The sequence below is a fragment of the Cryptotermes secundus genome, unplaced genomic scaffold, assembly GCF_002891405.2.
Source record: "Cryptotermes secundus unplaced genomic scaffold, Csec_1.0 scaffold543, whole genome shotgun sequence".
In the NCBI taxonomy this organism is placed as follows: Eukaryota; Metazoa; Arthropoda; class Insecta; order Blattodea; family Kalotermitidae; genus Cryptotermes; species Cryptotermes secundus.
Window position 1 is genome coordinate 1,298,753 of NW_019729900.1, and position 10,516 is coordinate 1,309,268.

At 43.4% G+C, this 10,516-nt stretch overlaps 1 long non-coding RNA gene across 2 annotated transcripts in view; it reads left to right on the forward strand.

The window, feature by feature from the left end:
• LOC111865760 overlaps window positions 1-10,516 on the forward strand; it is a 61,745-nt gene that overhangs the window by 22,116 nt on the left and 29,113 nt on the right. For both annotated transcript variants that reach the window (XR_002843030.2, XR_004513157.1), the window contains exon 2: window positions 4,621-4,711. This is a non-coding gene — a long non-coding RNA (uncharacterized LOC111865760). The remainder of the gene's footprint in view (window positions 1-4,620; window positions 4,712-10,516) is intronic.

Consider the following 10,516-nt stretch of genomic DNA (forward strand, 5'->3'; position numbering starts at 1 on the left):
CTTTCTTAACAGTTTGGGCGGCCGGTCGGCCTTCTTTGTACTTACATGTGACGTTATGGAAGGGGCGAATGCTTTATTATAAATTCCTGTCTCTTATGCACATCATATGTGATATCTTCCAAACCCCTCCCCCGGTAGGGGTCTCAAACACCCTCCACGATTGCCACATGAGTCCTCACGTTTCTGGACGTGTGTCTATTCATTAGATATTTAAGGTCTAAAAACCTTAAACAGGGCCAGTCGCCAAAAATCCGTCCCTCAAATAAACTAAAAGCTGTTACATCTAAATTGTTGATTATACTTTTGAATTATCCAACTGTGGCCTACAGATCCGTGTCTAAGCAGTGACTTTGTAAACAGCGACCGTCTCTGGGCAACGGATAGGTAGATACCTTCCCGCTGAAACGAATTCGCTCGCAAAAATAATAGAGTTAATTTTAGATGTTTTCTACGCGTTCAGTGCCTAGATTTTATAAGCAAGGATCAAAATCAATTGTTAGGCGCAATAATAAATATTTGGTCAAGAGCCCTAGATGGGGCTCGACACCGAGACTGACTGACTGACTGACTTTCAGTCGGAATGTGACTTTGACTTTGACTTGAGTTGTTAGGCAGGTCTGCACGGGAGTCTGTGAAGAGAGAACTTCAGCGCGTAAAGCTGAAGAATCTCCACTGTTAGAAGCCGTTGTCAGGGTATGCCTGATGAAGAAAATTGGCTGGAAAAAGGCTTAGGGGGTGCTGTGATGAATTGTGAAGTGTGGAGATTAGCGGTGACTTTCTAATTACTTGTGGTTCCGAGTTGTGCGTATAAGCGGCTAATAAATCAAGTCACGAATCCAAACCCCGTCTATGTGTATAGTCACCCACACATGTGACCACCGCCTTATCGCGGAGAGGTGTGCCCGCCCCAGTGAACCGGAGAGCTATGCTGGTGGCAGCGTAAGCCTGTGGATGAGGCCAAGACCCACATAGGATTGTAATGACAGTAAAGAAGAAGAAGAAGATATATATATATATATATATGGCCCTGCAAACAAGATATCAGCAAGCAGGTAGCAGTGACATTACAGACATATTTGGAAAGTGGTCTATTTGAATCCAGGGGGTCAGGATATCGGCTGTCCTGACGGAGGACTTTCGTTGTTTTCCAGAATACCTCTAGGACAGATGGGAGGAATTCATGAAGTACGCTGTTGAAATGGGCTCAGATGCCATGATATACGTGCCAAATTTCATAAAGATTTTTCAGGTATTCAGGAGTTAATAAGGGAGGATATACAGGCACACAGCGTGGAAATCTCATAAGATTACGTTTATTTTTTCAAAATAAAATAGGCTAAAAATAGATGCAAAGAAATAAAACATACTCTCTCATATATAATTTATCTTCACTGCGTTACCATGGAAACGAAATAAATCATTACTGATTGCTGAATACCGAACAACAATGAAAACTTGTTGCCTGATGAAGCCAAATTCTAGAAAATTGGCATCTCACGTTTGGGCCCCCAGTACGCGTACAGCTATTTTCCTGAAGATACCGGCTCTGTATAGCCTTATTTCGAGAGTATTCTCCACGAATTAGTGAAATTTAATCAAATCCGTTCTGCTGTTTTCGAGAAAATCGCAACTTTATTTTTCTGGAGCCTGGAATATTTATATTCACCGAGGGCAGACCCAGAATGGACAGACTCTTAAATACAGAAACTGAATGAAATTCGCTCCACCGTTCAGGCTCTAGCGAGGCACACAGACAGACGGAATTATTCAGGGCGATGAATAGGCATAATTGCGGCAAAATCCCGAGATCCTTCCTCTTCACGGGCACAGTAGATTCTTGCATTATACGTTTCAACAGAGGTCCAATACAGTACCAATGGGCTTGACGATGGTACATCATCATCATCAGTAATCTGTCAGACGACAGGTTCACAGTCTGTTCCAAAACAATTCCTCCACTTAATGCGATCCAGAGCTTTCTCCTTCAAATGACATTATCCTCTTCTGTTCCCAAGGTCATCCAGCATCTTCTTACGTCTTCTTCTTCGTCTTCTTGTCATTTCTATCTGCCCCTCTATCTTACCTTCAATAACTTCTTTTAGAAGGCAGTTTCTGCGTAAAACATGACCAATACAATTAGCCTTCCGTTTTCTTATTTCGTGTAGGATATTCCTCTGCTCACTGACTCTAATTAACACGTCTTCATTTCTCACATAATCGGTCCAACCGATCTTCTCCATCCTTCTCCAACACCACATTTCGAAACTTTCCAGATGTTTCTGATCTACTGCCCTAAGTGTCCATGATGGTACATATGCAACACTTTGGATTACTGACTTTCAGAATTCTGCAAGCGTCTGTATTAGAAACGACCCATTTTAAGGTAAAGTTAGAAGGTAAAGCTGTCCCTGTAACTGGCCCTGGAAGCCCATAGGTTTGTGAGACGTCGAGGTTCCCACAGTTTCTAGAAAATCGACTCACAGATGGCGGTGAGCCTGTCAGACTTACGTGCCGACCGCCCTTTACCTCTCATGAAGATGCCTGTTAAAGGCTTAGTCGACCCCAGGGGCATAGTGCGGCTTGAAGTTTTAGGTCAATTGAAAAATCCGGTTACTTCATCAGGAATCGAATCCGCGACCTTCCGGCTTGTAGCATAATGCCTCAACTAACTGCACTACTTCGTGTTCCTTGTTAAAATGTATGTGGCAACTCAGCTGTGCTTCACTGTCCGGAGCTGATCAGAGACAGGAACATCTGTATGTACCCAGCGCCGGCCGGCTTATGTCACGTGTGGTGAAGTGCAGTATAAATTGCGGAAATACTTAACCTAACCTGAAACTGGAAACAAACATCAGAGGGAATTAAACAAACATGGCCGGATCTAAGGAGCAGTCTGCCCCCGAGGGCCCCCAAAAAACGAGAATAAATTTCACAGATTTTAATGAGATATTTAGTGTTTTAAATTCACGAAAACATACCTTGTATTTCTAGTTATTGGAAGAAATATCATAACAGAAACCTGTTGTTACTGATAGGGGCCCCCACATTTGTAAATCAAGTTATGTAGAAACGAAACTGAGAAATACCAGCTCAGATGAAAATTGCAGCGTACAAGGCGCTGCATAACGTCCGCCTCCGCTGATTCTTCCTATGGGAGAAAAATGCAACGTTCAAGACAGTGACGAGCAGCGTATCAGATCAGATCACACCGACTGTAGTTGGTTGCCTGCACAATGCTACAAGCCAGAAGGGCGCGGGTTCGATTCCAGATGAAGTAATTGGTTTTTCAATTCACCTAATCCTTCCAGCCGTATTATGTTCCTATGGTCGACTCAGCCACTGACGGAAATGGGTATCAGGATTCTTCCTGGGGGTAAAGGACGACCGGTGCGTAAGGCTGACAACCTCACCGCCATCTGTGAGCCTATTGCTTAGAGAAAATGTGGGAGCCTCGACGTCTCACAACTCTGTGGACCTCCACGGCCTGTTACAGGGATAGATGTAACAATAAAAAATAAAACGGAAAAATGTCGGTATTAATTTATTGTGATTATGTGATGGATCTATTTTATATAAATACATTTTAGAGTATGACCAGGTTAAATTACTCGTAACATTGACACTTTTGTCTGTTTCCTTTATTTTTAAGTACATTTTCTTTATTGCTAGTGGAGTGGGACTAAGTCCCTTGTACTGCGGCCACTTCTGACCTATTGTACCAGCCCGATGATAGGTGAGGGTGATTGTGGAGCAATTGGTGGAATGAAGATTGGCAGGGGAAACCGAAGTCCTGGGATAAAACCTGCCCCAGCGCCACTTTGTCCGCCACAAATCCCACTTGACCAGACCCCGGAATCGAACCGGGGCCGCCGCCGTGGGAAGCCAGCGACTAACCGCTTGAGCTGTGGCGCTTATTTTTAAGTAAGTCATTGTGCCACTGTATACCACTATTCTGAAACTCGTCAGGCTGCAAAGAATGGAATTATTCAGTTTTTAACAAAGTTTCGCCGAACGCGGCTGTTGAATGTACGGTGTATATACTTTCACAAACCTTGCTTAATACCAATATAGTTCATTAATTAATGAAAAAGATAATTTTCAACGAAATCTTAATTATGTCATTATGACTCCTATCATTGCAAGTGTTGGATATTATCATAATTCTGCCCTGAAGAGAAATGAACTGTAGAAACTCAAATGTTCCCTGCAATATACAGCCCTGTCAATACTTACGGCCTAGGGTTCTATTCCAGTTAAGGAACATCTTCATGCCCAACCACTCTCGCATCAAAACGGTACCGAAGGTACTTTTCCAGTGAGAAAGCGGCTGGAGCGTGGGCCTCACCATTCGTGTCTGAATTTGCCTTAAGGAGCGAGTTATCTTGAATTGTATTACTAAGAGATATCAGGACAATTGTTACTTAGAAGGAGAATTCGGAAGCGTTTCTTAACGATATATTTCATTCACAACACGGAATGAGTTCAGCATGCTGCATGTCAAATGTCTCACCCCTAGCGTCCTGTCTTGCGTCATTACACGCAGTAGCCACGTAAGGCTGAACCAGATAATAATTATCTTGGCTAATCTCTATTTCTTCCTCTTTTTTTGTGTGTTTCCAGGTAAGCTACAGCTGGACTAAGCGAAGTGTACACTGAAGACGGACAGGAGTTCACATGGTCCGCAAGTTCGTACAATGGGTGTCCTGGCGAGGTATGATTCCATTATGAATAGAGGGAGACCCTATTTAAACAACCATAACCGATGGTCAGATGCGTTTGGGGCGGTTACATGTTTTTATGCCAGTTTTATTCCAGTGATTGTTGATTCAGCGTCTGCTCTTAAATTCAAATTTCCTCTGCAGGCTTTTGTCTCTGTTTTTGTGTTCCGTGAGCCTTCGCGATTAATGTCCCAAGCTTCAGTAATCGTTTCGAAATGCTAATGTAAAGATGGTAAAGATCTCTTTGCATGCGGATGTCCACTGAAGTACAGTTAAAGGACTAACATGGGGTTCGTTATCCTCTGTGTTTCGAGAACACTCACAGCCTTTGTCTCTCGCTAAATAAGGCACAAAATATAAGAACCAGGGAGTTTATTGGACTACAAATGTAAGCATTCAATTACACATGGATAAATTAATTAGGAAACTAAGTGGACACCAAGTCATGAGCGAATTAGCCGGTCTGAAGTGCTTTCGTTTTGAAAAATACTCGCTACGTTTCGAGTTAAAAGTGAATATATGAAATTGGGTGACTCCGTTTTCATCATTGCGAAGCTCCTACAAAATATATGTAAGTACTTGTGATTTCCTGCAACTTTTAACATCAAGATTTGACTCTTTATAGCTTATTGCCCGTAGTTTCGGAGGGGCACACTACCGAAGATTGAAACTAAGAGCAGAGTATTTCTGCTTGCTGCTATCCTGAAGATGGAGACAGGACATTCCTCCGAAACTTCGATAAAACATCTGCTCTGTCACACAATATCACATCCCAGAAGAGAACGCGCTTCTCTAAAAGAAGTTTCACTTCTGGGGAAGTTTATGTTTGGACTGGCGAACTTGCTATAAACAAACAGTCCTTGTTGACCCCGTCACGCTTACGCACTATTTTTGGGGCACGCGGTAGCGTGGTTGCTTGAGGCATTATGGATTTCTTCAATTTACCTAATCCTTCCTTGTAGCCGGGATAGCGGAGTCGGCATAGCGGGGTCGGAATTCGAGTCCCGGTAGGGTCAAGAATTTTTTCTTCTCCATGTCGTCCAGACCGGCTCTGGGATTCAACCAACCTCCTATCTAATGTGTACGGAGGGGCTGTTTCTCCGGGAGTAAAGTGGCTGGGGTGTTAAACTAATCACTCATCTCCAGCTAGTGTTCAGGTCAAGAAAATGTGGATCTATATATCAATTCCCCCATACGCCTTCATGGCGTAGTGCTTAATTAGCTAAGTACATGGACAAATTTATCTCTACCTAATATATCGCTGTGCCGATCACGGTAGCTGAGCCGTCTAAGGCATGTACTGTCTTCGCTCGCTTGGAAACCGGGATCGTAGGTTCGAATCCCACTTAGGGCATGAATGTTTAGTTTGTGTGTGTGCGTTTTTCTGTGTTTATATACAGGTAGAGGCCTTGCGACGAGCTGTTCACCCACCCAAGGAGTCCTACCGTATGTGTAAGATCTAGAAAAACCGAAGTGAAAATAGCGGCTCCGGTCTAGAAAACTAGGCCCACTGGGGCTGTAGTGCCGAGAGGGAAATATGTATCGCTGTAATAGCGAAACGCGGATAATGTCAGTTATGAAGTTTGTTGTTATCTAAGCTTTAAACACACAGGTAACAAAACTATCTGAACAGTTGTGCAACACGTCATTCAGGGCACCAACCATCAGCGTACAGAACAGAAGGAACTCAGCTCTCAACTCAACTTTAAACTTCAGAATTCCTGCCTTCAAGCGGTAAAGACACACTGGTGATTATGACGAACGGAACAGCTCATGTTACACTGTTCCCAGAGTGAATCCGGTAATGATACAGGCAAAGCTATCCAGCCCGTGGAGGCCCGTAGGTTTGTGAGACGTCGAGGCTGTCAGCCTTACGGGTCGGCCGGCCGCCTTTTTACCGCCAGGAACATTTCTTGCACTAATACAAAATTTTTCATATAGCAGGCGCGTATCACCCACCGTCAGTTTTCAGATCCCCGCTGCTCTTCTGAATTTCCCGTGCAGTTTCTTGTGTAGTTATTTTCTTCAATTAGCTCTGCCTCCCACAGTTTGAGTTTGTGATAATTACGTCTGCTTTATTAAAAGAAGCGTAAGGCCCTAATGTCGTTTATCATTATGAAGGATAAGACATATGGGCTAACGCGCCCTTGGCGTCGGCATTAAGAAGACGCGTCTCATTTACTCGTTACGCCGTCCGCTCCTTAAGTACAGGTTGCCCCAAAAGTCGATTAACCTAAAATATTTTCTCTTTTTAACGGGAAAGTTCAGATTTAAATCTGTTCCGTCAGTTCGCAGAACGGCAACAGTGTTGTGAGTTGTGACCTGAATAAATATGACCGCCTCTGTGGTCTAGTGGTCAGAGTTCCTGGGTACAGATCCAGATGTCCAGGTTTGATTCCCGGCGCTACCAGATTTTCTGAGAAGTACTTGGTCTGAAAGGGGGTCTACTCAGGCTCGTGAGGATAATTGAGGAGCTATTTCAAGGAAATAGCGGCTCCGGTCTAGAAAACCGAAATTAACGGCCGTGGGGATTCGTTGAGCAGACCACGCGACGCCATCTATCCCCTAAAGTTGTCACTAACTTAGCTGACAAGCGGCGGTCGCTCGGTCGGTATAGTTCGTTTGTGGACTGAAACCACGGAGTTTGTTTGTAATATTTAACATACGTTTTGCTAATCAGTTAACTGACTTGTGGGCCGCTCTGTATTCGCAGTGCATTTTAAACCGAACGAATATGAAACTAACTGCAGGACATTGGGCTTCGCTCTTCGCGGCTCTTATTAATACATATTATTACTATGCTCCAGATATAACGCAGTCTAGAGACTGGACGACTGAAGAATCGGGGTTCGACTCCTTGTAGGAATGAGTGGCATTTCTATTTTCCGCAGAATAAAAACTGGCTCTGGGGCCCACCCAGCCTCCTATTTAGCGGGTACCGGAGGCTCTTCCCCTAGAGTAAAGCGGCCGAGACGTGAAGCTGACCATTCACATGCATCCAGTTCTGAAGATAGAAATGCGTGGAGCTATACATCCGCTCCCCCTTTCTTGTTGATGGCGAGCCGTGAGATGTTATCGAAACCGGGGAATTTTGTGCAAACATTTGAAGATACAAGACGGGAATTCCTGTGGATGCCGGTAAATTCTGTTCCGCAGAAAGTAATGATGAATGCTGTGAAATTACTGAATTTCGGATTGCTATAATAAGGAACAGTTGGTAGTTAACACATTACATGAATGCGAGTTACGTAGTATGATATGAATGCATGAGAATTTTCTTGTTTCAGTATATCGTGTCTATTCTGTGAGGGTTGACAATATTTTGATATGATTATATGAAATGTAGTAAAGTTAAAGCTGTCCCTGTAACAGGACTTGAAGGATCCCACATTCTGAAGAAAATCGGCTCACAGATGGCTGTGAGAGTGTCAAGCTCACGCTCCTGCCGCCCTTTACCCCCAGGAAAATTCCTGGTACTTATTTGTGTTAGAAGCTGAGTCGACCCCAAGATCATTGTGCGGCTGGAAAGAGTAGGTCAACTGGAAAAACTAACGATTTCATCAGGAATCGAACCCGCAACTTTCCGACTTTTAGCATAATGCCTCGACCACCTACGCTACCGCGTGCCCATATGTGAAATATAATATGCCCTATAAATCGTGTGGTTTACTATTGCATATTTATTCGTGGGATATGAGGTTACACGTCGGCCTCGACGTATCATTCGGTAACATGTAGGCTGGAAATGAATACCGGAGAAAGCAGAGGAAGTTGATAGTACGAAAGTTACGTAAGAAATGAGGAGACTTCACGTTGAATTCGTCACGGGTGTTACATTAGTTTCTGTTAAGCTAATACTTAGAGAGATACTCCCCGTCTCAAAAATTTTTATCTCTCTTACTTAACGCGAATCCTAAAGCAAATCAAAATTAATGAAGCTCACATAAATAATATTGCCACTTATCCTGGTACCGTGACAGCAAGTGAATTGGTTCCGAATTAGATGAAGCGAATTTATTGGATAACTCGTTTACAATTACTCAAAAATGACGTCTTCCGTGCAATGTAACCTGACTAGTATGCCGTCTCTCGCGTATCGTCTTCACTTTGCTGTTCTGTATTGAACTGCTATTCTTGTTGACGTGTCTTTGCTGTTTCTCACTTAGTTCTTAGCTCTGTTGGTTTCTTCTACTCCCAGCTGTGCTCTGTTCGCCTCTGGTCTGTTTGGTCTGTTATATTCGTCAGTCGGACAGCCTAAAAGACACCTTGTTCAAGGGTTCCGTTTCGTTTTTTCGACGCACCGGTAGCTAATGTATTCGTTACCGCAGGAACTACACTAGTTCTGGTCCTTGGTAACGTTCTGTTATTTATGCGTTGTCGCGTGAACATGTTTGTTACCCAATTAACTATGCGGAACCGTGGATACCGAGCCGTTGTCTATTAGTGGACGCCCGCTCTGACTCAGATATTTCGGCTTTTAGGTGGCGCCACAATATAAACTCGGATAGGAGAAATGAAGTATTTGCAGTTTCGTAAAATCTATGGAACGATTAGAAAGAGAAAGAGATTAAAAGTACAATGAATTTATGTCAAAACACAACGCTCCACATTTGACTCTTATGACATATGTAATTTTATATATTTATTTGCTATATTTATTGCGTCCACAGTACTCTTCATATCCGTGCTGTTAAGTTCAGACTTATTTAGGAAGAAGAGCGTCTTTTTTGCCGTCTGTACGGGGATTTGTGAACCGACGCAGATAAGCACGCGTCTCCAGGCGGAAGTGCTTCCAACCGCGCCCAACGCCTCCTCAAAATCTTTCGCAATCGAACGCACAGTTTTCCTTTTCAGTTGCTTTCATTTCGTTGCATTAACATGACAACTGCCTTCCACTGGGGTAAAGCAGCCGGGGCGTGAAGCTGATCACTCACCCCCTAACCAGTGCCGAGGCTGGGAACACATTGATATGCTGACGTCACAGTCCTGGCTTTCAGCAGATTTGCCGCAGTATATGAAATAGTTCCAAAGTTGGTTACCAACTTGCGGCTGTGTACGGACAGAGGAAATTGCTGTGGGGAGAAGTTACCCGAGTTCCTGCCCTGTTTCATGTACTGTATTTGTTACAATTGAATGTACTAACCACTTGAATGCATCTGTTTGTAGCCAATCCGATATGCAGGGCTACTCATATTGCTGCCACAACAAGACACTGCCTATTAACTAACTATAATTTTGCCCCTTTTGTTATTTAAGCATCAAGCCTGGGGGATATATGCGGGAGTGGAGGTATAGTTCCATATATTCTTAATCTCACCACCAGTCAACTTCGCCCCTGGACGGCTTTAGCCCCCAAGGAAAGAGCCCAGGATATCTAATGAATGTGAGGCTGAGTTGGCGTAACTGGTCTGGACCCTGCGGAAAAAGAAAAAGAAATCTCTCATCTCTGCCGGGAATCGAACCCCATTCTTCAGCTGTCCAATCCACAGTCTAGTCACTACTGGAATCTCCCAGTTTCTTTGTCTCCCGTTCTCTTTTTGTGGTAGCTGGAAAATTTTGTGATATTGGTCGAGGCGTTACTGCAGTTATTGGGTCTAAATTGATGAGAGTAACAAGGAACTGGAGAAACCTACATGGTTAAGAACTTAATAATTTTCCGCTTCATTATTTAAAGATATATCTTATGAAAAAAATAAATTCAACTCACAAACACATGTCAAAGAACACATTATGTATGTAAGCTGGGGTTTGCCTTTATTATTATTATTATTATTATTATCATCATCATCATCATCATC